Raw genomic sequence first — 24,576 nt, forward strand, 5'->3', positions numbered from 1 at the left:
ACAGGTTAGGGAATCTGTGAGTTGATGGGAGGAAGTCTTAAAGCATAAAAACTTGCTATGGAAAAGATGTATTAGGTTGTTTAGTCTGTTCCTCCAGCCAGTGTGGAATTGTTCTCAGAGGTATATTTGCTGATGCAATACTCATGATGCAGGGCTCCGTTAATATCTGTAAAGTTTAAGTCAATCCAAGTAGCTCTCCTCGAACCTTCCACGCACACCATGTGCAAATAGCTAGGTGGTGCCAAATCCTCCACATCTGTGTATGTGTGTTGGATTTCCCCCTACACACACCCCCCCCTTGACAGGAGGTTTTGATTACATATTGCTCTGGCATGCTCCCTGTCTTTGATGTGGAGTTTCCTGTCGTGTATAACGTGTTCAATATCACGTAACCCAGCTCAGTGGCTCCTCTCACAGGGCTGCTGGAAAATAATGAGATGCATTCCTCATTCTGGTTTTTACAAAGGAATAATGTCTGGGCTCTTGAGCTGAAATTTTGTTTCACTGGCTTTTCTTTGTTTTTGTTACTGCTCTGCGGGGCTGTTTCAACTAGGAAGGGCTCCTATTCACAATCTGCAACTGACTTTAAGCCAAATAGAGACGAGCTATATGGTTCTGTTCTTTTATTTAATCATTTCTCTTTTGTACCTATTTTTTGTCTGCGGGGTGCACACTAGCTGGAGTGTTTCCTTTCCTTAGCTGCATAGTTCATGTTTCATTTTTGTTATTTATTTGTTTGTGCTGTGTGTGGAGTAGCAATCCGCTAATTTAGATTAGGTGTGTTGGAGAACTGTATCATGAGTAAAAAGAGGAGGAGTACTTGTGGCACCTTAAAGACTAACAAATTTATTAGAGCATAATAATAAATTCGTTAGTCTCTAAGGTGCCACAAGTACTCCTTTTCTTTTTATTAGAGCATAAGCTTTCGTGAGCTACAGCTCACTTCATCGGATGCATTTGGTGGAAAAAACAGAGGCATCCGATGAAGTGAGCTGTAGCTCACGAAAGCTTATGCTCTAATAAATTTGTTAGTCTCTAAGGTGCCACAAGTACTCCTTTTCTTTTTGCGAATACAGACTAACACGGCTGCTACTCTGAAAAATGTATCATGAGTATATACTATATCGAATAGACATATAGCAGTCTAATGTTAGCTGGTAAACTAAATGGCAATTGAAGCATAGTTCTTATATTAATTGCTGAGAGCCCTCTTCTGTTTTACCATGTTTCTTTATTCAAATACAGAAATAGAGAAGTTAGTGATGGAAAAGATCTATTACAATAGATAAAGTCCATCCCTCTCCAAATCCAGGCTATATATACCTCTTGCTACCGGAAGCTCATTAAGGCCCTAATTCATAGGAGCACTTAAGTTCATGTTTGATTTTAACCTGGTGAGAGGTCCAGTTGGAGTAAATGGACTACTCACATGCTTAAAGTTAGGCATATCTGCAGAGCACTTATGTTGAGAGGAAGAAGAAAAAAGGTGTGTGAAGATGAGTAAAATATAGATCCCCTACCCAGAGTCCTGCCTAATTTAAAGGGCAGTTCTAGTATGAAAAAGGATTTGCGATGCAAACAGGGAACAGAGCTATTGACTACACCAAGGTGCCATTTTTACATTTTTACTATCTGCTTTAGTGGGGTGAGGGACAGAAATGGAAGAATTTATTCTTATGAGTAGTGGTAGAGCCAAAAGAGCTCTGTGAGAGATCTGCATTTACTTCTGGATCATGCTTCATCAACAGAATTGTTAAATTGCAGTTACAAGACCAAATTCTGCTCTCTGGTACATCTATGCAACACCTGTGAAAATAGCTGTTTGGTACAAGTGTAACTGAAAGCAGAATTTGGCCTGCAGAATTTTATCATCATGATAATGCAGAAATAGGAAAGAACCCAGCATGACTTGTAGATTGTGGGTTGAGTCTAGTGCCTGCAAACAGGAAAAAACTGTCTTTTTTTTTTTTTAAATTATAAACTGGACAAATTTGATATGAAATCAACCTCACAATATTAGGCTGCTGAGTTACTTCTCAGAGTGAAGCCATGCTTAAAATCTCATGTCCTGTTTTGTTTTGAGTAATACATACTGTATAGAACCATATCACCAAGGTGGAACCTGTTCCTAGGCACACACATTTGATGTATTAATTTTGGCAGTACCTGTGTGCTTTATCATGTCAAAATTATTGAACTGAAATAATTACTTATCTTAAACAATAGTCCACCCTGTTATTGCTTAATAAGGGAAATACAATATACCAGAATAATTCCAGGTGTAACTTCTGAGTTTGTGGAGTTACACCATAGATAAGTTTGGCCCGTTTAGTTCAAACAGTGAAATGGCTTGTCTCGATAAACTACACTGATGAATAAAACAAAATTTGCCCATATTCTTCCTGTTTGAGTTATGAGAAAGCAAAAATGAAATGGAAAGTTTCAGACTTTATTCTTGATCCCAATCTGGGTAACCTACATTGTTTGTTATTAAACTAAGCAACTACAATCTTCTTGGTATGTGTTTATATCAGATGTAAATAAAACTACTTTAAACTAGTTACATAATAAAATTAACACAGGTGAAACAGATTATTTATTCTGTTACTGTATTCATAAAGCACTTCCTCTGGTTACTATATTTGGAGTACTAGGCAATCTATAGCAAAACCTTAAAGAAAATCTTGGCCCAGAAACACTAGCTAGTTTTTCCCCTCAAATAATAGAGGGGAAAAAAGAAAACAGTCTCAAAAGGAAGAACTCCTTGGGGGAGGGCAGAGATGCCAACCCACCCTAATTTTCCATAATGCTCCTGATTTTTACATGTAATTATGAAATTACTAATTCAGGTTTAAGCCTACAGATTTTGCAAGCATGCGCATACTTGATGAGTGATACACACACACATCACATGGGCCTGACAAACACAGCAAATAGTTCTGCCGCTGTGGGGAGTGTTGTTCTCCGCCACCCTTATGGCACATGCATGGACTGCACAGTGAGCGTCTAATAGGAAACAAGCTATGTAGATTTTGAGTGGGCCAAGATGTTGCTTGTTTCCCTGCCCAAGCCACTGGCTGTGCTCTAACTGTGACCCTGCTGGACTATGTTCATGTGCTCTCGGTACCTAGTGTGTGCCAGTAAGTTCCGCTTGGGCAGTTAGTGCATGACATGCAGCTTTGTGATTTGAATGGTGAATCCAGTGCCCCAAACTCCATTCAAAAAGAAAAGGAGGACTTGTGGCACCTTAGAAACTAACAAATTTATTTGAGCATAAGCTTTCGTGAGCTACAGCTCACTTCATCGGATGCATTTGGTGGAAAATACAGTGGGGAGATTTATATACACACACAGAGAACATGAAACAATGGGTTTATCATACACACTGTAAAGGAGAGTGATCACTTAAGATGAGCCATCACCAGCAGCAGGGGGAGGAAAGGAGGAAAACCTTTCATGGTGACAAGCAAGGTAGACCATTTCCAGCAGTTAACAAGAACATCATCTTATTTCATGTTTCATTGTTTCATGTTCTCTGTGTGTGTGTGTATATAAATCTCCCCACTGTATTTTCCACCAAATGCATCCAATGAAGCGAGCTGTAGCTCATGAAAGCTTATGCTCAAATAAATTTGTTAGTCTCTAAGGTGCCACAAGTACTCCTTTTCTTTTTGCGAATACAGACTAACACAGCTGCTACTCTGAAACTCCATTCAGAATCACTGCAGCTTGCCTCCTGTCAGACCCTCACTGTGCAGTCTGCAGGGGAGGAGGTGGCGGGGCGGGAGGACAGCAGGAGGAGAGAGGGAATGGGACAGAAGAGGCTCAACCTGATAAGGAGGCCCAGAACTGGCCTAGGTAATTAAGGGCCCTATGCAGAATAGAAGAGCAGTTTTCTAGGGCTGATCCTCCCCTTCTCCCTGTTTAGGGGTGGGGATTGGGCACAACAAGGGGGGGGCATGCCCTCTCCTTGGTCATAGATAGTTGGAAGAGGTCCAGATTTCTCTGTGGGGAGAGAAGTCCCAGTTATTTTAACATGCATGGAAATGCATCTAAAATGCACCACAAGTGTTCAAGGCATTCCCCTAAACCCTCCCATCTTTATGTGGCTTTGTACCTTTGGCCCTTGCTGCTGATCCAAGCAATCTTCTTAGCTCCCCCCACCTGCCCCACAGAAATACCCCTGAAAGTCTCAGAGCAAAGCTATGGCATCTCTGGGAGGGGTGGAAAGAATCCAAAATCTACTGACCAATGTAGGAAGGCCTTGTACCAGATGCCAGAGACAGCCAGGAGAGGCAATGTGGTCTAGTTGTTCAGGCCTGGGACTGGCAGCCAGGGGAACAGGTTTCTAGTCCAGACTCCCACTGGTGCATCTCTCTATGTGTATAGTAAATGCTTTAGCCAAGGGAGACTCCAGTAGATCTCCTCAAGGCAGGGGGAGGAGGCGGGGGGTGGGGGGGAGTTCCACAGACTGCCACAGGCTAGATTCAGTTGTGCGTTCCATACTGAAAGCAACTAAAACCCAGGCATCTTTGAGTGGCTGCTGACATCAGCGAGGGCAAATCCATGACCGTGGGCCATCACCAGAAGATGGTCCGCTAGTACCGCTACATTGATAAGAGCTGCATTCATGACGTGAGACTTTGATTCTTGGGCAGATTTGAAGAGGCCCTAGGGGTTTTTCGCCTTCCTCTGCAGCATGGGGCACGGGTCACTTGCTGGAGGATTCTCTGCACCTTGAAGTCTTTAAATCATGATTTGAGGACTTCAATAGCTCAGACAAAGGTGAGAGGTTTATTGCAGGAATGGGGGGTGAGATTCTGTGGCCTGTATTGTGCAGAAGATCAGACTAGATGATCATAATGGTCCCTTCTGACCTTAATGTCTATGATTCTAGACTGAGCTCTGTATCCAAGTGGTATTGGAGCTTCCCAGCCAACATTTCCTCGATAACCTCTCCTGAAAAGGGTAGATTAGAGACTAGACAAGAGACTGGGTAATAACATAAAGTGAAGGCTTTTTTATGCCTATGGACCACACCTTTGCACATTAAAACACAGGACCCTTTCCATCTTTATGCTTCTCTTCAGTCATCTACAAAGCCAGCACTTCTCCACTGGCCTTAAATCAGGAAGGACGTGTATTGTGGGTGATAATCTCATGCTCACTGTTAGAAACTCAACCAGGGGTGTGTGTTCCCTCCTGCTCTGACATTGTAGCAGCATTGAGGGCCCATCCTCTGCTGATCTAGCCAATGAAAGTCACAGCAAGCATGACGTCTAACCTCTTGGCAGACGCACCAAGGATGGAACTGGGAACCTGCAGACTTGAAAGCCTGTGCTGCAGCAGTTTGAGCCAAAGCTCTGTACCTGGGGGCTGTAAAAACTTATCCACTGGAACAGTGCAGAAGGGGAGCCTGTAACACCCACCCACCAGTGTGTTACACAAGCAGCAACTGACTTTGTCATAGGCTACAGGTATATCAGGCTGCTGCCATCCCAGTGCCGTTCCATTGGATAACTCTCCCGCTCTTGCAGCGGCAGAGATCAACAAAGCTATTTTACCCTTCACAGAACAGCAGTAGAATCAGTGATTCTAAATAGAACACAAGGTTGTCTTACTGGTCAACCTCTACTGCTGCTCCAGCTTTTCCCGTAGCCGTTTACTCTCTCCCCTGTGCAATCAGTAAACTAAGACCAGCCCTAGGGTAATGCAAAGGCAGAGGAAGCTTCTTCCTGGAGATGATAATCACTATGCAAAGCCTTTGATCTCAAAGTCTGAATTTATATGGGGAGCGTTCATATGCCAGTGGAATGCAGCAGCTGTTTAAAGGTGACCCGTATAGCAGAAAAAAATTTATAAATAAATTTATAAATAAATTTGTTAGCCTCTAAGGTGCCACCGGTACTCCTTTTCTTTTTGCGAATACAGACTAACACGGCTGCTACTCTGAAACCAGAAAAAAATTGTGACCCATTTTAATTCTTTATGATGTGTACATAAAGTAGGCCTGAACATTTTTGCTTTGGTTTAGTTCTTAAACACCCCACCTTTCACCCCAAATATTAAGGTTTCCTGACTTTCTGTTATGGAAGAACATCTCTGGCTCATAGTTGGATCTTGTAATATGTTCTGAAGCTGGCTAGGCTTTGGCTTAGCTATTGCAGGAGATAGAACTGATATCAAAGTTGAGCATTGTTGACCCAAGACATTTTATCTACAGTTTTGCAACTTTTCTTCTAGGCCTTGTTAGCTGCATTGTCCCAGAAGACACTTGGCTCACAGGCTTGTAGTTAGAGAGGCTGTTTCAGATATACAAAGGTCTTGACCTGCTCACAGCCTTGTAAATAAGACTCAGGGCCTTGAATGGGAAATGAACTGTCTACACTCCATTGGCTCAGAGTACAGGGGTGATGTGATTCCTCTAGCTAGGGAGCTGGGCTATCGTGTTTTGCACAAGCTGGAGCCTCTTGGCTGCTTCTACCTTAACCATAATAACCACTCTTCTGGAGGTGACCCATTCTAAAAGGTACATATTTCCTGCAAAAGTAAGGAAGTTAAACCTCTGAGCTAGTAGAACTTATTGGCCATTCATCTGGAGGGGACAGTTGAACTATCAAACCAGCAATTGACTATGATTGCCTCTTTCACTGGCGCTGATCAGTTACTTGAACTAACTTATTTATACCTGAAAAGAGAGAACGAGATATTTTTTTCCAAGCAGCAAAGATGGTCTGTTCTACAAAATCTGGTGGGCCCAGCAAACTACAAGGGCCTGTTAGTTCTCTTAGTCATCATTATATAATATTTATAATATGGTAGTGCCTAGAGATCTTGATCAGGATTAGCAGTCTTTTGTGCAAACACATAACAAACGCGGTCCCTATCCTGAACAGTTGACTAGGAAGTGGCATGTAAAGGAGGGGAACACTATCAAATATACAATTTTTGTGTACACAGAGTTTTTTTTCATCATCATTATGTAAAAGTACCAACCATGCAGAGCTGCTTGTCCTCAAGCTGCTATTAATTGACTGATTTCTTGTAGGCATCGTGGCAGAGGTGCGTCTTGAGGAGAGATTATTGGCTTTACAGTACAATTCAGCGTGGGTGTTCAGTGCATAAGGGGCAGTGTGGAAGAAGGCATAAGGTATGTCTGTGTGAGAAGCTGCCAAATGGGTGGAACAGAGGAGGCAGGTTGTAATGTGATAAATCAAGCTCAGATAAATAGAGAAAGGCAGAGTTGTGAAGTTTGAGAAGCTTGAGCTTGATTTGTTGCAATAAGGAGAGCCGGAGTATGAATACAAAGAGAAGGCGGTGAGGCAAAGAAAGTGATCTTTGTAGCTGCTTTTTTGTATGGCAGTGCTAGGGGAGTCGGCAGTCGTTAGGACTGATGAGGGCCTGGATGAGAGTATTGACTGTTAGGACAAACAGAAGAGGTTAGATCTTTAAACAGGATGTGAAGGAAGACGTGGCAGGACTTAGTTACAGCCTAGATGTATGAGGTAAGGGTGGGAGGAATTCAAGATAGATGACCTACAATGAGGCTGAACTACGGAGGGTGGTGTTGTGTTGGCCGTGACAGGAAGCGGCAGTAGTGAAGAAGGTTTGGGGGGGAAATCATGAGTTCAGTTTGGCTATGTTAAGTGTAAGCTGGTGGAGACGTCTCAGAGGAGAACCGTTGGATAGACAGGCTGAGATGAGGAGCGAATTGAGAGAGACGGCTTGAGAGCCACGAAGATGGATGTGATTCAGCAATATATAGGTGACAGTTTAAACCTGTGTGAGCAATGAAGTCACCCGAATATGGGGATTAAAGAAAGGAGAGGAGAGGATCAAGAATGGAGCCCTGTGGACTGTAACACAGAGAGATGGATGTATGTTGAGGACTCCCACCCTACTGAAAGATTCTGAAGTGATCAGAGAGGTAGGAAGAGAACCCAGGAAAGATGGTATCTCAAGTCAAGTAAGGACATGATTTTTAGCAGTGTCATATCAGCAGTGCCAGGAGCAGCAGAGAAGTCAAGGCAGATGAAGGACAGGCCCTAGGATCCAGAGAGGAAATGATCATTAAAAACCTTGGGGAGAGCAGTTTGTGAGGCCTGGAAGGGTTAGGAGGGACTGGATGGAATCTAAAATGGAGGAGAGGAACTCAAGGCAATGGCATGTTCACTGAGGTGGAAGTGGGGCAAAGTTAGAGAAGCAGCTGGGTTAAGACCAAGGCAGGCTTGTATTTTGTGTGAAATAGGCCAGAAAAGATTGAAAGATGAAGGAGGCGAGAAAGGGGATGGCTGAGAGTGGGAACGTAGTAGGTTGGTTAGTTAGGAGAGAATGAAGTGGAAGACGGCATTCTGACAGAAAGAGAGGATACATGTTGGCAGGGAAAGGCAGAAGAGAGTGAGAGGGAAGGGAAGGGAGGTTGTGATGGCAGCTCTTCCTCTAGAGAAGAATAGTCCATGGCCTGGACTTGGGAGACCTGAGTTCAATTCCCTGCTCTGCCATAGACTTCCTGTGTAACTTTGAGCAAGTTTATTTAGCCTCTCTGTGCCTTAGTTCCCTATTTCATAAGAGTGTTACAAGCAAAAAAGCCGTTAAATATTGCATGGGGCTCAGATACTTCAGTAAAGGGAACCATATAAGATGATCTGACAATTTTTTTTCTTTAAAAAACAAGCAAGATTTTGCAAAGAGTTAAATATAGCAAACCACTAATAGAGTTTGAGGTATGGGAGTCAATGGGGATGGAGAAATAAAGCTGTTTGATAAGAGTCTACAGCAGTAATGAAGGAGGGAGAGAAGAGAGCTGCAGTGGAGGAAGCCTACATGATCGTGAGACTTTCTCCAGAGATGTTTTGGGGCAAGGGAAGAGGAGGAAGCAGATGTGGGAGTAAACCAGGTTTAGGTGTCCAGTTGTTATAATATATCCCTCTTTAGTAGGTTTTAAGGGCACTGTCAAGCTATCAGGTGTTTCTAGGTCCAAATTTTAATTTTGTGGGTTTGTTTTACAGAATGAATGAAATTAAAAAAAAATCTTAATATTGAAACATTTCATCTGGACGGGTTGTGACCTTTAACATTGTGTTAGTTCAGGAGAACCTGTGCATGAAACTCTTAACTAAAGTAGACATTCAACCTGGCCAAAGTGATAAGAAGCTGGAAAGTACAAAGATATTTATATTTTTGTTTGCGTAATCTAGAGTATTAGCCATCCAGGAATCAATTTTCCAATATGGCTTTTAACTCTATAATGATTTGAGGAAAAGCTTTATAGTACAAAAGAATCTGAAAATGTTGTGTCAGAAGAATACTAGCAATGTTCTGATATTAAATCTGATATTTAAATTAGAATTTTATCAGAATTTTAAAAATGTCTTTTATCCACCTGCCCCTGCTTTCCTGTATCTAAACACATAGCCTGACCACCTTTTTATTTTTAAAATTAAAAGGCTCTTTTTAAACCATCTTTACGTTTGAGATATACAAAGAACACATTGAAAGCAAGAACACTTTTAATCTAGTACAGATTAATATACTAGAGAAATATAATCACCAGAAAGGATTACTTTAAACTGTATTATATATTTAGGGATTCAATATATTAAAATGAATCAAAGAAAAAAAAATGCATATCTCTTCAAAGTAGCTAGCTCATTATTGCATTTCTCTTTATACTCAAGAGGAAAAGACCATTATTTTTAAGAACACTATTGTTATAGAGAATCTGTTACTGGAACAATAACTCTTATCTGATAAGACTAATGCATTCTTGCCCTCTGATCGATCATTAACATTGTTTTTGAGTGCCTCTTGGTTGATGATTAAAAAACAGTGATGCTGTTTTAAAAACCCATCTCTCATTTTGTTTGTTGGCTGTGACTGGCATAGCAGATGTGTGTGTCAGTTACAACTTCTGCGCTTCATTAAGGTTGTCTGAGCTGTATTAATTTAAAACACCACAGCTATCACCCCAGCAGTGCCAGTGAGACTTGGGGTTAGTGGAGCTCTTTGTTTGACAACTGCTGCTGTATTGTGTGTGTTTGTTTTGTTTTTAATTTCTTTACAGATGTCCATCTCCATTCAGATGTCCAGTTTTCTGTAAGTTGTGCTCTTATACTAGTAGTTAAATACAGGAAGGGACTGCTCTGTAGTGGTTTAAATATCCAGCATTACTATGGTAATAGCAGGAAAGGCTTGGGTATTGGAGATGCACTGTTTTTTCTGTTCTCTCACATTAGGGTTCATGTACCTGAACTCCTGTAAATCAGTGCTTTTAAGATGAACAGACTCCTAGTAAAAAGAAAAGTAGTACTTGTGGCACCTTAGAGACTAACAAATTTATTTGAGCATAAGCTTTCGTGAGCTACAAAAGCTTATGCTCAAATAAATTTGTTAGTCTCTAAGGTGCCACAAGTACTCCTTTTCTTTTTGCGAATACAGACTAACACAGCTGCTACTCTGAAATCAGACTCCTAGTAGATGATTTAAATGCAAAGTTCTCGCCATTAGAGAAAAGTCATGAGAAAAGGTGATTGGCGTGAAATATGTCGGATCAATATGAGCTAATCTGGTTTATGAAGGAAACTGTTGTGCTAACATGAACATTTGAAATATTGGGAGTGGGAGTATTTAAACTGGTGGTTTGATAACGATAAGTTAAAATACAAGAAGGGACTGTTGTGACTGCAGACTAATGTACAGTATTGTGATTACAAATGGACATTTGTAATTTGTTGCTTCATAGAGAGGGTATATGCAGGTGCAGTAGCTGCCATGGCACTGGCAGTCTAAATTCAAAGCAATGTAAAGTCCATGTGGTCAAATGTTGCAGTGCTAATATTTATCAAGTGATGATAGCACTGATCAAGTGTAAGAGCAGTGAGGTCATTGTTACAAAATGTGCATGGGCTTACATCAAACTATAATGTGAGTTCTGTTTTTAGTTGATAGTTTATACATTTGGCCTCTTTTACATGCTTACACAAAGAATGTTGCATGCTGAGTGTGATATTGTGACGTTGCTGAAAAGCAGAAAGGGAGTGACTGCTTTTTCAGCTGAATGTTTGCATGAAAGGAGATAACTCATAGCATTCACTGTAGTAGGAAAAGTGCCTGAGAACGGAGATGTGGCTTCCCTTTTCATGCTGTTTAATTTCTTTCTCAGCCATTCTTTACGGCTTGTCTACATGCGGAAATTGACTGGCATATCTCTAACTAAATAAATATTCTGCTATAGCCTGTGTCAATCAATTTCCCCACATAGACCAGGATTTGATACAATTTAGAACTTCAGTGCAGGTGTCTGTGGATTTTATTTTTTAAGAGATTTATATTGGCAAAAGCTTACTTTTTACTCTATCTAAATTTTGGGTCAGATTTGACTTGATTCCCTTCAAATAAATTGTCTGTTATATCATCCGTCCATTGTTTAATGCACTTTCTATTTTGATTTCTTTTCATTGTTTGAGAGTGTTTTTTTTTATGAGACAGGAACTAAATTCACAATAGAATCTTGTTCATGAAGGATTGAATAAATATGACTATTTAAAAATCAAAGGTATTGTATCACAATATAGTCTGTTTTGAGAAATGTAGTTGGTGTCTAATGACAGATAATACTTCACAGTACTTCTATAGATATCCTATAGTATATTTTTACAAGTAATTAAATCTTAGTAGTGCAAGTCTTGACTACAGAACTCTGCCATTAAACCTTGGCTGTGAAATGGGGTGAGACTGCCAAGATTTTTGAGAGAATTATCAGGCTTGCTGATAAGAGAAGGAGGTTCTGCTGAAATTGTTTTGAACTTTTCAGTATCCAGTGACCAGAGCAAAATAAATTCGTTTTTATGTAGCAGATGTATCAATTATTACTTTCCTCCTCCAACAACTGAGACTGTAAGACAGTGCATAGAGAACATCTCTGTGACACATTTTCTTCCACGAAATGTCATGATGTCATCATAGCTCTGGTCTAGACTGCATAGTTAGATTGACGTAAGGCAGTTTACATCGACCTCCCTCTCTAAGTGTCTACACTAAAATGTAGCTCCCACCGATGCAACTCACCCTCTACACCGACTTAATAACTCAACCTCCGCGAGAGTTATAGCGCTTAGGTCGATGTGGTTAGGTTGACATAGTGTCAGTGTAGACACTGAATTGCTTACGTTGACTGTTGCTGCCTTTTAGAAGCTGCCGCGCAGTGCCCCACCCTGATAGTTAAGTTGGTGCAAGCACTCCTGGTGAGGATGCACACTGCTGACACAAGAGCATAGTGTGGACATGCAAAAGCGATTTAATTACTGCAGTGGCTGTACATCAGTGTAACTTAGGTCAGCGTAATTTTATAGTGTAGACTTGCCCATAGGTTTCTCATGATGCTTCATACGTGGCAGGAATTCATCTTTGACGTGAACTCAGATGTTTCAGCTACCTTGTGTAATAGTCAGACTGACTAAAATAGCAGTTGGGTTGAATTTGTTCTTGCTTGCCATATACTATGGGGCAGGGTAGTTCTCAATCCTGACTCTACTTACTTACGGGGGAAAGAGTAGTTGTTCTTTAATGGGAAGCCAGATGAGGGTTCTTCATCTGTGACTTGCTGTGTGGTAGCAGTCTCTGCAGGATGTGGATTGTGCTTTGCTTTCCTTTACATGTGGCTCAGAACTCCTTCAATTTGCTAGTAAGAGAATAATTCTAATCCTTTTCAATGAGATCAATGGATTAGTGGCTTATAAAATTGCAGGGATTATCTCTCGCGCTCTCTCTCTCTCTTTTTTTTTTTTTTTAAGCAGCACAACACCATTTGTGTACCTAAAGTAGTATAGGTTTAAGAAGAAGGTTTCAGAGTAGCAGCCGTGTCAGTCTGTATTCGCAAAAAGAAAAGAGCCACAAGTACTCCTTTTCTTTTTAGGTTTAAGAAGGAATCTATTTGCTGTTCGTAAGATTTTTTTTTTTTAATTTAAATATTGAATTTATTTGTAGGGTTTTTAAGTAAATCCAAGAACTTGAATTGATACCTGGTTCTTTCCTTCTATTTAAAAGACTGAAAAAGCTGGTGCATACTCAGTGTTGTTCGTTTCTCAGGCCTTGTCTACGCTGCCACTTTCTCACTCAGGGATGTGAAAAAACACCCCCTGAGCGCAGCAAGTTTCAGTGCTGTAAAGTGGCAGTGTAGACAGTGCACCAGCACTTGGAGCTGCGCTGGTAGTTATCCCCCTCGTGGGGATGGGTTTTTTACAGTGCTGGGAGAGCTCTCTCCCGGCACTGGTGCCGCGACTACCCACACCATGTTAAAGGCTGCCACAGCAACACTTTTAACGATGCTAGTGAAGGCAATACCCTAAGATATTTAGGGTACCTTTCTGTAGCTCCTACAAAGAGGAAATTGCAACTGACCCTGGAGTTTTGCCCGAATGAGGTATGCAGGATCATACACAAAGAGGATTTATTTTTCAAGCCACTTGATTATGTAACCTTCATTTGTTTGTTTAGAATGAGTTTTAACTTGTAGGAAAAGGACTTCGAAATCAGTCCCCTTGCCTCCTGTGAGTGACTGGCAGACCCTAGTTGGACCAGAAAGGAAGGGCTGTTTTTCTAGCCCTCTTGTATCTGATGTGAAGGGGAGAAAGATCAAATTAAGTACTTGCATTCTAAAAATGTAAAAAAAAAACCAAAAAGCCCTTAATTCTAATAATAAAAAAAAACCCTATTGCAAAAATGCTGTTCCTTGGAGTGCAGGAAATGTAGGTTTTAGTTGGACAGATCTGAAGGTAAGGATTTAGTTCCACCCTACTGACCATCCCTCTCCCCCTTCAAAGTACTGCTTAAAATCTTCCTTTGTGTGTGGCTTGTTTAAAATTTTCTCCCCAGCTTGTTTTCTTTCTGTATTTGCTTGACCTAGGTAGGCTAGGTGATCCTCATTGTCCAATTGCCGAGCTTCAAACCGGAAAACCCTGGTTGCCCCCCGGCATGCTTTCAAAGACGTACTTTTTAAATATATACAAAGGAAGGTTCATGATTTCCACTACGCTAATGAGGCCATGGTAGTCTCATTGAAATGTGCCAATAGCTGCCATGGTGGTATTTGAGCAGCCTTGTTCTGTGAATTCAAATGTGATTTAACATGGCAGCCCCCATGGAGCTGAGGAAAACTGGCTTCTCTTACAGAATTTCAATAATGCTGCTCTTCTAAATCATCATTCCACCAACACAGTTTAGCCTGTGGAGCCCCGGTGTAGGTTTAATTCCAGTCTTTCATTTTTAAAATTTAAGCTTACGTTTTGCTGAGTTTTCCCTAAAGACAGAGGTGGTACACAAAGTGTATAGAAAGTAGGGAGGGTGAAATTGAGGAAAGAAACAGTCCGCTCAATTTCTTTTCCCCTGCTGAGAGGCTTGCATAGTGGTAGCAAGAGGGACTTGGGAAAGCTGACAGGTTGAGATTATGGTTTGATAAATGGACCAGTTTAAAGTATCTTTAGCCTGTATTAAAAGCTTGTATTACTACTCAACTGCATCATATGCTCTCTTGACCTTTTAAAGCGATACTTGGCATAGCCTGGATTGTTGCTAAGTTGTGTGGCTGGTGTCTATAATATCTTTTGCCTTCCAGTAGAAGACTCTAATTACATGAAGTTATAAAGTTCTGGTATAAAACCTCTTGACCACTGCAGCTCTCTCTCTTGTGCTGGTGGCTTAATTTTCCTAAAAAGAAAAGGAGTACTTGTGGCACCTTAGAGACTAACAAATTTATTAGAGCATAAGCTTTCGTGAGCTACAGCTCACTTCATCGAAAGCTTATGCTCTAATAAATTTGTTAGTCTCTAAGGTGCCACAAGTACTCTTTTCTTTTTGCGAATACAGACTAACACGGCTGCTACTCTGAAACCTGTCATTAATTTTCCTAGGAACTCCCAATATCTTTGCAGCAATCTTACAATAAATCTCAATAAATAGTGTATCCTAGGCCCAAAAAAACACTGTAAAGTGAAGTTAAGGTTGCAAGCAGTAACATAAAGGTAAAAATCCTTTCATTAACGTAGGGGGTAAGTTTTAGAATTGAAAACTGGAAAATTCAGAGTTAAGGTTTAAGCTGATAAAAAACCTAAACAAGGAAACAGAGGAATTGGGAACTCGGGTAGGCAACCCAGCAAGGAGTTATTCTTGTGCACCTCCCCCCCCCCCCCCCCCCGGCACCAACCTGCTATACACCTGCACCTGTTGCATAAAAAAATCCAACTTCATTGCAGTTGCCTTTGACTTTCTATTCTCTAGCTAATATCTGGCTGCAGAAGTGGGGGAGAGGTATCCTCCCCCCAACAGAACCAAACACCATTTTTTAAACATCTTAATTGCAAACAGCTGGTCTGATTAACTTCGAAATTTTTCCTTTTTTCATTGACATGCAGTTGAGTTACACACTTTGAGGTCTGCTTCTGCAAGGGAAAAGGCTAGAAACTTAACTTTTAAAAAAAAAAAAAAAAATCCTGCACCCACCATAGGTCTCTAGCAGTCAGTGTAAGCCTCTCTGATCCTATGTGCCCTTCTGATGTTTGAAATGCTAATAGTTTATTGATTAAAAACTAGAGAATAGACAAAACGTAGTGAACTGAAATCATCTAGTCAAAATGTAATATAAATGGCCAAAGAATTTAGATTTGCTGAACTGTGATGAATACTCCTATTTTAAGGGTGTCATAATTTAATAACCTCTTATCCAATTACGTGCATGAAAAATTCTACCTCCAGCCCAGACTTAAACTACTAATTTTGAGGCCACTACAATTTGGCTTGTGAATTTCTTAAGGGGGCAGACAGTATCAGCCTGGCTTATAACTAAAATTGAATCTCACCCCTAATAATGAGAGCACAACAGTAAATTACTGTAAATTTGAAACAGGGAAAAAAATTATCCTCTAAAATGACATGGTCAGGTTTTGGGTTTGTTTTGTTTTATTTTATAAACTGTGCAGGCTGGTACCACTGAGTATACAGTAGGCTGGGAGGAGCTGTAGGGGGAAAATCATGTTGTTTTATGACTGTCACTGTTTACTCAAACAACACTACACACTGTGCAAGGCCCCAGGAATGCTGCTGCATTCACTGGCCAATTTTGCAGTACTGTGGAGGGAGTCAGAGTATTCAGTTCTCTTCATTTCCCCTGCTGCAGTTCCCACCGTGGGATAATGGAATCTCAGTATCCCTGACTCTTTAAAATTCCATGGAATTTCTTTAACCGCCTCAGAACAGTTGAAAAATTCAGCTAGCCGATAGTAAAGCATACATAGTATTGAAAAATCACAAGATGTGGCCCAGAATATTGCATGAACTCACATTAGGACTTTTTTTCTTTCCACCAAACTGCCGAGAATTCTGAAAACCTTTCCTCCTCCTCCACAGAAAACAGCTGTTACTTTAAAATGTGGGGAAAGAGAAACCATCTATTTAGCACATTTTGAGGTTAACATCTTCTGTTGGCATCAGGAAGGATGTAAAACAAACAGTAAAAACACATTGGCACAAATTCCTTCGGAGTAGGGTGAGGAATGCCCCTTTTTTTTTTTTTAAGGTTCTTAAATAATGTTTCAGAGTAGCAGCCGTGTTAGTCTGTATTCGCAAAAAGAAAAGGAGTACTTGTGGCACCTTAGAGACTAACAAATTTATTAGAGCATAAGCTTTCGTGAGCTACAGCTCACTTCATCAGATGCCATGAAGTGAGCTGTAGCTTACGAAAGCTTATGCTCAAATAAATTTGTTAGTCTCTAAGGTGCCACAAGTACTCCTTTTCTTTTAAAATAATGTTAACATCTTAAAATCTTTTAACGAAACACAAAACAAAAACTTCCACTGAGCTCCAAAATGTACCCTTGCCTTGCAAGAGTGGAGGGAGTTATTGACACATCTCCTGTTAAAACAAATAGGAGACTCACCAGCTTTGTTGGGCATCCCTGGAGACTGAAGTCTTGTGTTCACAGAACAAGGAATGAGGGTAACAGCAGTACAAGATTTGCTCCTGGGGCATTCTGCACCAAATAATTAAAAATTCTGTGCCAAAAAAATAAAAATTCTGTGCACAATATTTTAAAATCTGCAAATTTTATTTATCAAAATAACACTAGATAATCACACCAGTTTCAATTATTTTGGTAATTTATTTCAAAATACCTGTCAGCAAGTATGTCTGTAACAATACGCGCGCGCGCGCGCACACACACACACACACACACACACAGATTCCCCCAGGAGTAGAGAGTTAAAGAAACCCCTGTGACAACCCAGTTCCTGTTTCTCTGCCCCCCAGAGCCCAGCCATGGTGCCCCCGCCAGCCAATACACCCTTCCCTTCCCCAGAGCCCAGGGATCCAGAGGGAGAAACAGCCTGATGCTGGGTCCCAGGCTTGCATGGAGTTTCCTATGTGCCACCGTCTCCTTCGCTCGGGACATGCTGGGAGCTGCAGCTGCCAGGAACCCTCTAGCTCCCACACCCTCCCCATGGCAGTGTCTTCTATGTGTGAGCTCTGCTGGGTCCAGCATCCCCTAGTGGCAGCCAGCAGCACTGCATCCCATTTCTGTGGGGGAAAGGAAATTCTGCACTAATTAATTTCTGCAAAATTCTGCAGTGTGCAGTGGTGTAGAATTCCCCCAGGAGTAAAGATTCTTCCCTTCTATCCCCATTCTACTTTGCTGTTCCAAAACTAGTCCTTGGAGCCACCTGGTCCCTTTTCAAACTACTCCCTAAAAACTTTTGAGATAATATAGCAACCTTATTTCGTTCCTCCTCTGTATACCCATACTGAACTCAGCTAGTCTTTATTTCATTTACCTTTTGGTTCCTGGTGACCTACAGCATTCCTGCCACTTACACGAGATGCCTACCTTAAACATATGCTGTGTAGACTATTAATCTCTTGGTATTTTAGTTCTGACTATACTCCGTTAAAGAAATGATGAGATGTCTGTGTATTAACATAAAAGATATGAGAGGGCCTGTTCATGTTCTCCTTTGCAGCACTCCTTGTTTTAGTACAGTGGTTCTCAAACTTTTTGTATTGGTGACCCCTTTCACACATCAAGCTTCTGAGTGTGACTCCTACCCCCTGGGGGCTGGGGCTGTCAGCCCCACACTTGGGGGGGCAAAGCGGGGCTGGGGCTGTTAGCCAGGTGCGGGGTTGACGGCTCCAGCCCCTCCGCTGACCCGGGCGCTGACAGCTCATGACTCCCACATAACCACCTTGTGATCCCCAGTTTGAGAAGCCCTGTCATAGTATAACAATTCATGAATTGGCAAAGAAAGTCGTTTTCAGGATTTTGGGGGGATCAGAGTTTTGGAGGGACCCTGTACCTAATGACTTCGTTCTCTGAGCCTCTGCCCTTATTCAGTCATCATTGTAAATCCATGGATCACCAATGCACTTGCCACGTAGCTAAGGCTAAGAATTAGTCACGGGTATTTTTAGTAAAAGTCATGGACAGGTCACAGTCAGTAAACAAAAATTCACGGCCCTGTGACCTGTCAATGACTTTTACTATAAATACCCATGATGACTAAATCTCTGCTCCTGGGGCCCCACTGCTCTGTGGGGCCCCTGCTCCAGCTGTGAGAGCTGACTGCCCCCAGCAGCCCATTGCTTCATGGCCCCCGGGAACTACTCTCCCAATGGCCTTTGGGGCTGCCCCGGGGCTGCTGCTGATATTGGCACATCTCCAAGCAGCGGCTGGTGTGGCTGGCCCTGGCGACAGCTGTACCGACCACCGCAGCTGTGGAAGTCACAGAGGTTGCAGAAAGTCATGGAATCCGTGACTTCTGCAACCTCCATGACAGAATCGCAGCCTTACCTATAGCTAACTGTATTTGGCTTCATAGTATCCATGAATTTACTGCTCAGTGGTACAAGGGTTTCCTGTTTGTATTCCACAGTGGACTCTAGTAATCATATACAGGGAAAACACAGGAGGTCAAGAATGGGCACAGCAAGCTAGAGGCCAGTCTGAAAGAGGAAGAAGTTAACTCAATTGAGCAATAACGGTAGAGTGCCATTTTTATCTTTATTGTGACATGCCAGCCTGGAACATTGACTGCTATGAAGCAGAAAGAGGAAGTTATTGGGTTTCTACATCCACATCTCATGGAGCAGCTTCATTCCTGGTTTTCAGTGTCTTTATTTAAAAGGAACATATGGATTTGTGTTGAAAGGAGAGCCATTTGGCGCCACTGTGAAGAATTGCACGTGGATCTGGAGTTTCAATTTTGTTTGTGTGTCAAGGATTCTTCCCTTTCTCCCTTTCAAATTCAGGGGGAAATGTTAGTGGGGAGTTGCTTGGAGTGTGATCTAATACTTAAAGCAGAGGATGAGAGCTTGTACTCCAGTGTTCTACTCCTGAGACTGTCACCTTGAACAATTCGCTTAATTTTTGTGTGTGTCACTTTACACCTCTGCTCCTCCACTTAGCCTGAGGGGGTCAACTCAAATCCCCAATGTCTGAGTACTTCCAACACTCTGCTGACAGGGATAGTGAGACCACGATTAGTCTCATCACATCATTTCTTCTCCAACTGCACACGTCATTTGGCTAGAAGTACTAAGATGACGGGATCCTAGTCATTTTCACTCTGCTGTTGCTGGGCAATGGAAAACAGAATAGACATGATCCTCTGTTGCTTGGGGGTGATAGGAAAATAGAGAAATTACCTTGTTAGCTTTCCAACCTTGCGTGTACCCCAAGTTCCTACAACAATGGCAGAGGATCTTGCCTGTGCTATTTCTCAACAGCACAGGTCCCGCATGACCAATAGGACCAGCAGAGAGAAACTGACCTTTGAGCATGTCATTTTAGCACTTTTGCTCCTCCTGTCTGGTCTCTGTGCCGGACAAGTAGCAGCACGGGACATGGGGGACATGGAAATAGGATGCCACCAATCGTGCACCAAATTTAAAATCCTAGAGATTATCAGATAGTTCCCCCTCACAAAGGGAAACTAAGTATATGATAGTATTTTATGAAAAATAAGGAAATGTGGGTACGAAAGAAGCGGCAACATTATGCAAGGTTCCTGTTCACCTATGTGAGATGGGCGATAGTGACCCTTTAAAACTGGACAGTGTGAAACTAGTCATTGTTCCACCATCATAGCATTAATACTAGTCTACGCGGCAAATGGATTTGAAAAAACGCTGCGTCCTTTCCCGCCACCCTGGCGAGAAATGAAAGTCAATGCTGAGGGGCAAGACGTTTTGATCTCCTATAGAGCTGTCGTGGCAGGAAACAGTGAAACAAAAGGCCAAAGGAAAAAAATCTTCAAGTACTATTTCATAGCTAGGAGGGGAGAAGCAAATACACAGGTAGGACGATTTGGTGGGCACAAGCAGTTAATGGATGTAATTTAGGTTTCTGCGATTCAGTACACTGGATATGTATCTTATGACTATCTCCAAATGTATGTTGCTGGCTGCTCTGCAAGCTTTCTGCAGTTATGCCACACATGTACTTTTCTGGGTTGGATTTCCATTGAAACCACTGGCAAGAGGATGGGCAAAATGACCTAATGAATCACTTACATTTCTCATTTCTGCTTCAGTCCAATCCGAGCACATCATGAACGAAAAATGCTTTACTTCGTTTTGAACTTCATTTCCTCGCTATTTTAGACTGGTTAGAAGGTTCTTTTGATTTTTCTGTAAAATGTTAAATCAGTCCTGAGCAGACTGTGGCCTGCCTTCCCAACAAGCACTGGATCAAGGTATTTGAACTTATGAAAACTAGAAATGACTTGTTTTCTGCATTTATTTCCATGCCACTCTTAGCACAAAGTCATTCACATTTAAAGGTACATTTAAGCAGTTCCTCAAACTTGATAATTATCTTCTAACTATACGACCATTCTAGGGTGGCATGTGGGAAGTCCTTAAGAGCACACAGCAGCCCTGCTTAATGGTTAGGCAAGAAATTGAAGAATGTCATAAGCAATTGAAAGTGAAAGGGGATTTTATGTAGGTTTGGAATTTGACCAGGACACGGGGGATGCTTGTTTTCATTTCACCATTGCAGCTGCTCCATCATGCTTCCTTTCTAACATCCATATTCTTGCCAAAAGATCCATAGGATCTTTAATGACCACTGGTGGTCATTAGACTTTGGTTTTATATCTCATTGAAACATGGAACATCCATCAGCATAGCAACCTCATGGTGTAGGCTTTATATACTAGTGACTGAGGGCAGAGTGCTACCTCCTGAATCACCATTTCAACACCAGATCCGTGTCTTGACCTCCAGTTGTGTACGTGCTGAGCCAAATGCCAACTTGGCATAAGTAGGTGCAACTTGCATGGAAATTACTCATATCCCGTATCTTAACTTGGTCCTATGCCCTTATCTGTTTCTCTTATATTATACTTCCTCTGTGTACTGCAGTGGACTTTGTGTGTGTATAAGACCAGGAGCAGTTCTGAGTCGCCACAATGCCAAGAAATAATAGGTCACTTCACCTGATGCATTCAGTGGAAAATACAGTGGGGAGATTTATATACATAGAGAACATGAAACAATGGGTGTTACCATACCCACTGTAACCAGAGTGATCACTTAAGATGAGCTATTACCAGCAGGAGAGCAGGGGTCGGGGGGGAACCTTTTGTAGTGATGATCAAGATGGGCCATTTCCAGCAGTTGACAAGAACCTCTGAGGAACAGTGGAGGGGAGGGAATAAACATGGGGAAATAGTTTTACTTTGTGTAATGACCCATCCACTCCCAGTCTCTATTCAAGCCTAAATTAATTATATCCAGTTTGCAAATTAATTCCAATTCAGCTGTCTCTCGTTGGAGTCTGTTTTTGAAGCTTTTTGTTGTTGAAGTGTTGCCACCTTTTAGGTCTGTAATCGAGTGACCAGAGAGATTGAAGTGTTCTCCAACTGGTTTTTGAATGGTTTCAGAGTAGCAGCCGTGTTAGTCTGTATTCGCAAAAAGAAAAGGAGTACTTGTGGCACCTTAGAGACTAACAAATTTATTAGAGCATAAGCTTTCGTGAGTGAGCTGTAGCGAAAGCTTATGCTCTAATAAATTTGTTAGTCTCTAAGGTGCCACAAGTACTCCTTTTCTTTTTGGTTTTTGAATGTTACAAAAAGAAGGATTCTGGGTGGACTCCTCCTGAAGGTCGAAACAATAGACTAGACTTCTACATAGAGTGCTTCCGCCGACGTGCACAGGCTGAAATGGTGTAAAAGCAGCATCACTTGTCCCATAACCTGAGCCGTGCAGAACACAATGCCGTCCACAGCCTCAGAAACACCTCTGACATCATAATCAAAAAGGCTGACAAAGGAGGTGCTATCGTCATCATGAATAGGTCAGAATATGAACAAGAGGCGACTAGGCAGCTCTCCAACACCACTTTCTACAAGCCATTACCTTCTGATCCCACTGAGGGTTACCAAAAGAAACTATACCATCTGCTCAAGAAACTCCCTGAAAAAGCACAAGAACAAATCCGCACAGACACACCCCTAGAACCCCAACCTGGGGTATTCTATCTGCTCCCCAAGATCCATAAACCTGGAAATCCTGGACACCCCATCATCTCAGGCATTGGCACCCTGACAGCAGGATTGACTGGCTATGTAGCCATTTGGCCTCCTCAGGCCCTACGCTACCAGCACTCCCAGCTATGTTTGAAACACCACTGACTTCCTGAGGAAACTACAATCCATCGGTGATCTTTCTGAAGACCCCATCCTGGCCCCTATGGATGTAGAAGCCCTCTACACTAACATTCCACACAAAGATGGACTACAAGCCGTCAGGAACAATGTTCTGATAATGTCATGGCAAACCTGGTTGCTGAACTTTGTGACTTTGTCCTCACCCATAACTATTTGGGGACAATGTATACTTTCAAATCAGCGGCACTGCGATGGGTACCCACATGGCCCCACAGTATGCCAACATTTTTATGGCCGACTTAGAACAACGCTTCCTCAGCTCTCGTCCCTTAATGCCCCTACTCTACTTGCACTACACTGATGACATCTTCATCATCTGGACCCATGGAAAAGAAGCTCTTGAGGAATTCCACCATGATTTCAACAATTTCCATCCCACCATCAACCTCAGCCTGGACCAGTCCACACAAGAGATCTACTTCCTGGACACTACGGTGCTAATAAGCGATGGTCACATAAACACCACTCTATACCGGAAACCTACTGACCACTATACTTACCTACATGCCTCCAGCTTTCACCCAGACCGCACCACACGATCCATTGTCTACAGCCAAGCTCTACGATACAACCGCATTTGCTCCAACCCCTCAGACAGAGACAAACACCTACAAGATCTCTATCAAGCATTCTTACAACTACAATACCCAGCTGCTGAAGTGAAGAAACAGATTGACAGAGCCAGAAGAGTACCCAGAAGTCACCTACTACAGGACAGGCCCAACAAAGAAAACAACAGAACGCCACTAGCCATCACCTTCAGCCCCCAACTAAAACCTCTCCAACGCATCATCAAGGATCTACAGCCTATCCTGAAGGACAACCCATCACTCTCACAGATCTTGGGAGACAGGCCAGTCCTTGCTTAAAGACAGCCCCCCAACCTGAAGCAAATACCAGGAACCATACCCCACACAACAGAACCATTAACCCAGGAACCAATCCTTGCAACAAAGCCCGTTGCCAACTCTGTCCAGATATCTATTCAGGGGACACCATCATAGGGCCTAATCACATCAGCCACACTATCAGAGGCTCGTTCACCTGCACATCTACCAATATGATATATGCCATCATGTGCTAGCAATGCCCCTCTGCCAGGTACGTTGGTCAAACTGGACAGTCTCTACATAAAAGAATAAATGGACACAAATCAGACGTCAAGAATTATAACATTCAAAAACCAGTTGGAGAACACTTCAATCTCTCTGGTCACTTGATTGCAGACCTAAAAGTGGCAATACTTCAACAAAAAAACTTCAAAAACAGACTCCAATGAGAGATTGCTGAATTGGAATTAATTTGCAAACTGGATACAATTAATTTAGGCTTGAATAGAGACTGAGTGATTCTGAGACATTACACAAAGTAAAACTATTTCCCCATGTTTATTCCCTCCCCCGCCCACCCCCCACTGTTCCTCAGACGTTCTTGTCAACTGCTGGAAATGGCCCACCTTGATTATCACTACAAAAGGTTCCTCCTTCCCCCCCCCCCCCCCCCCCCGCTCTCCTGCTGGTAATAGCTCACCTTAAGTGACAGGTTTCAGAGTAGCAGCTGTGTTAGTCTGTATTTGCAAAAGAAAAGGAGGACTTGTGGCACCTTAGAGACGAACAATTTTATTTGAGCATAAGCTTTCATGAGCTACAGCTCACTTCATCGGATGCAATGAGCTGTAGCTCACGAAAGCTTATGCTTAAATAAATTTGTTAGTCTCTAAGGTGCCACAAGTACTCCTTTTCTTTTTGCAAATACAGGCTAACACGGCTGCTACTCTGAAAAAAGAAATAATAGGGTTACAGATGGAGTTTCAGCTTTTTGTGAGAATAAACACACTAGTTAAGTAACTTTAATTATACC

The 24,576-nt window shown here is 42.0% G+C and overlaps 1 protein-coding gene across 2 annotated transcripts in view; it reads left to right on the forward strand.

Annotated features, from left to right (window-relative positions):
- RNF24 (ring finger protein 24) overlaps window positions 1-24,576 on the forward strand; it is a 75,645-nt gene that overhangs the window by 1,618 nt on the left and 49,451 nt on the right. The window contains exon 1 of one of the 2 annotated variants that reach the window (XM_043512748.1): window positions 9,853-9,991. The exons of the other annotated variant lie outside the window; for it this stretch is intronic. The gene's annotated coding sequence lies outside the window, so the exon portion shown is untranslated. Of the gene's footprint in view, window positions 1-9,852; window positions 9,992-24,576 lie in introns of those variants that run through there. 2 annotated transcript variants of the gene reach the window in all.

Source organism: Dermochelys coriacea, chromosome 4 (assembly GCF_009764565.3).
Source record: "Dermochelys coriacea isolate rDerCor1 chromosome 4, rDerCor1.pri.v4, whole genome shotgun sequence".
Classification (NCBI taxonomy): domain Eukaryota; kingdom Metazoa; phylum Chordata; order Testudines; family Dermochelyidae; genus Dermochelys; species Dermochelys coriacea.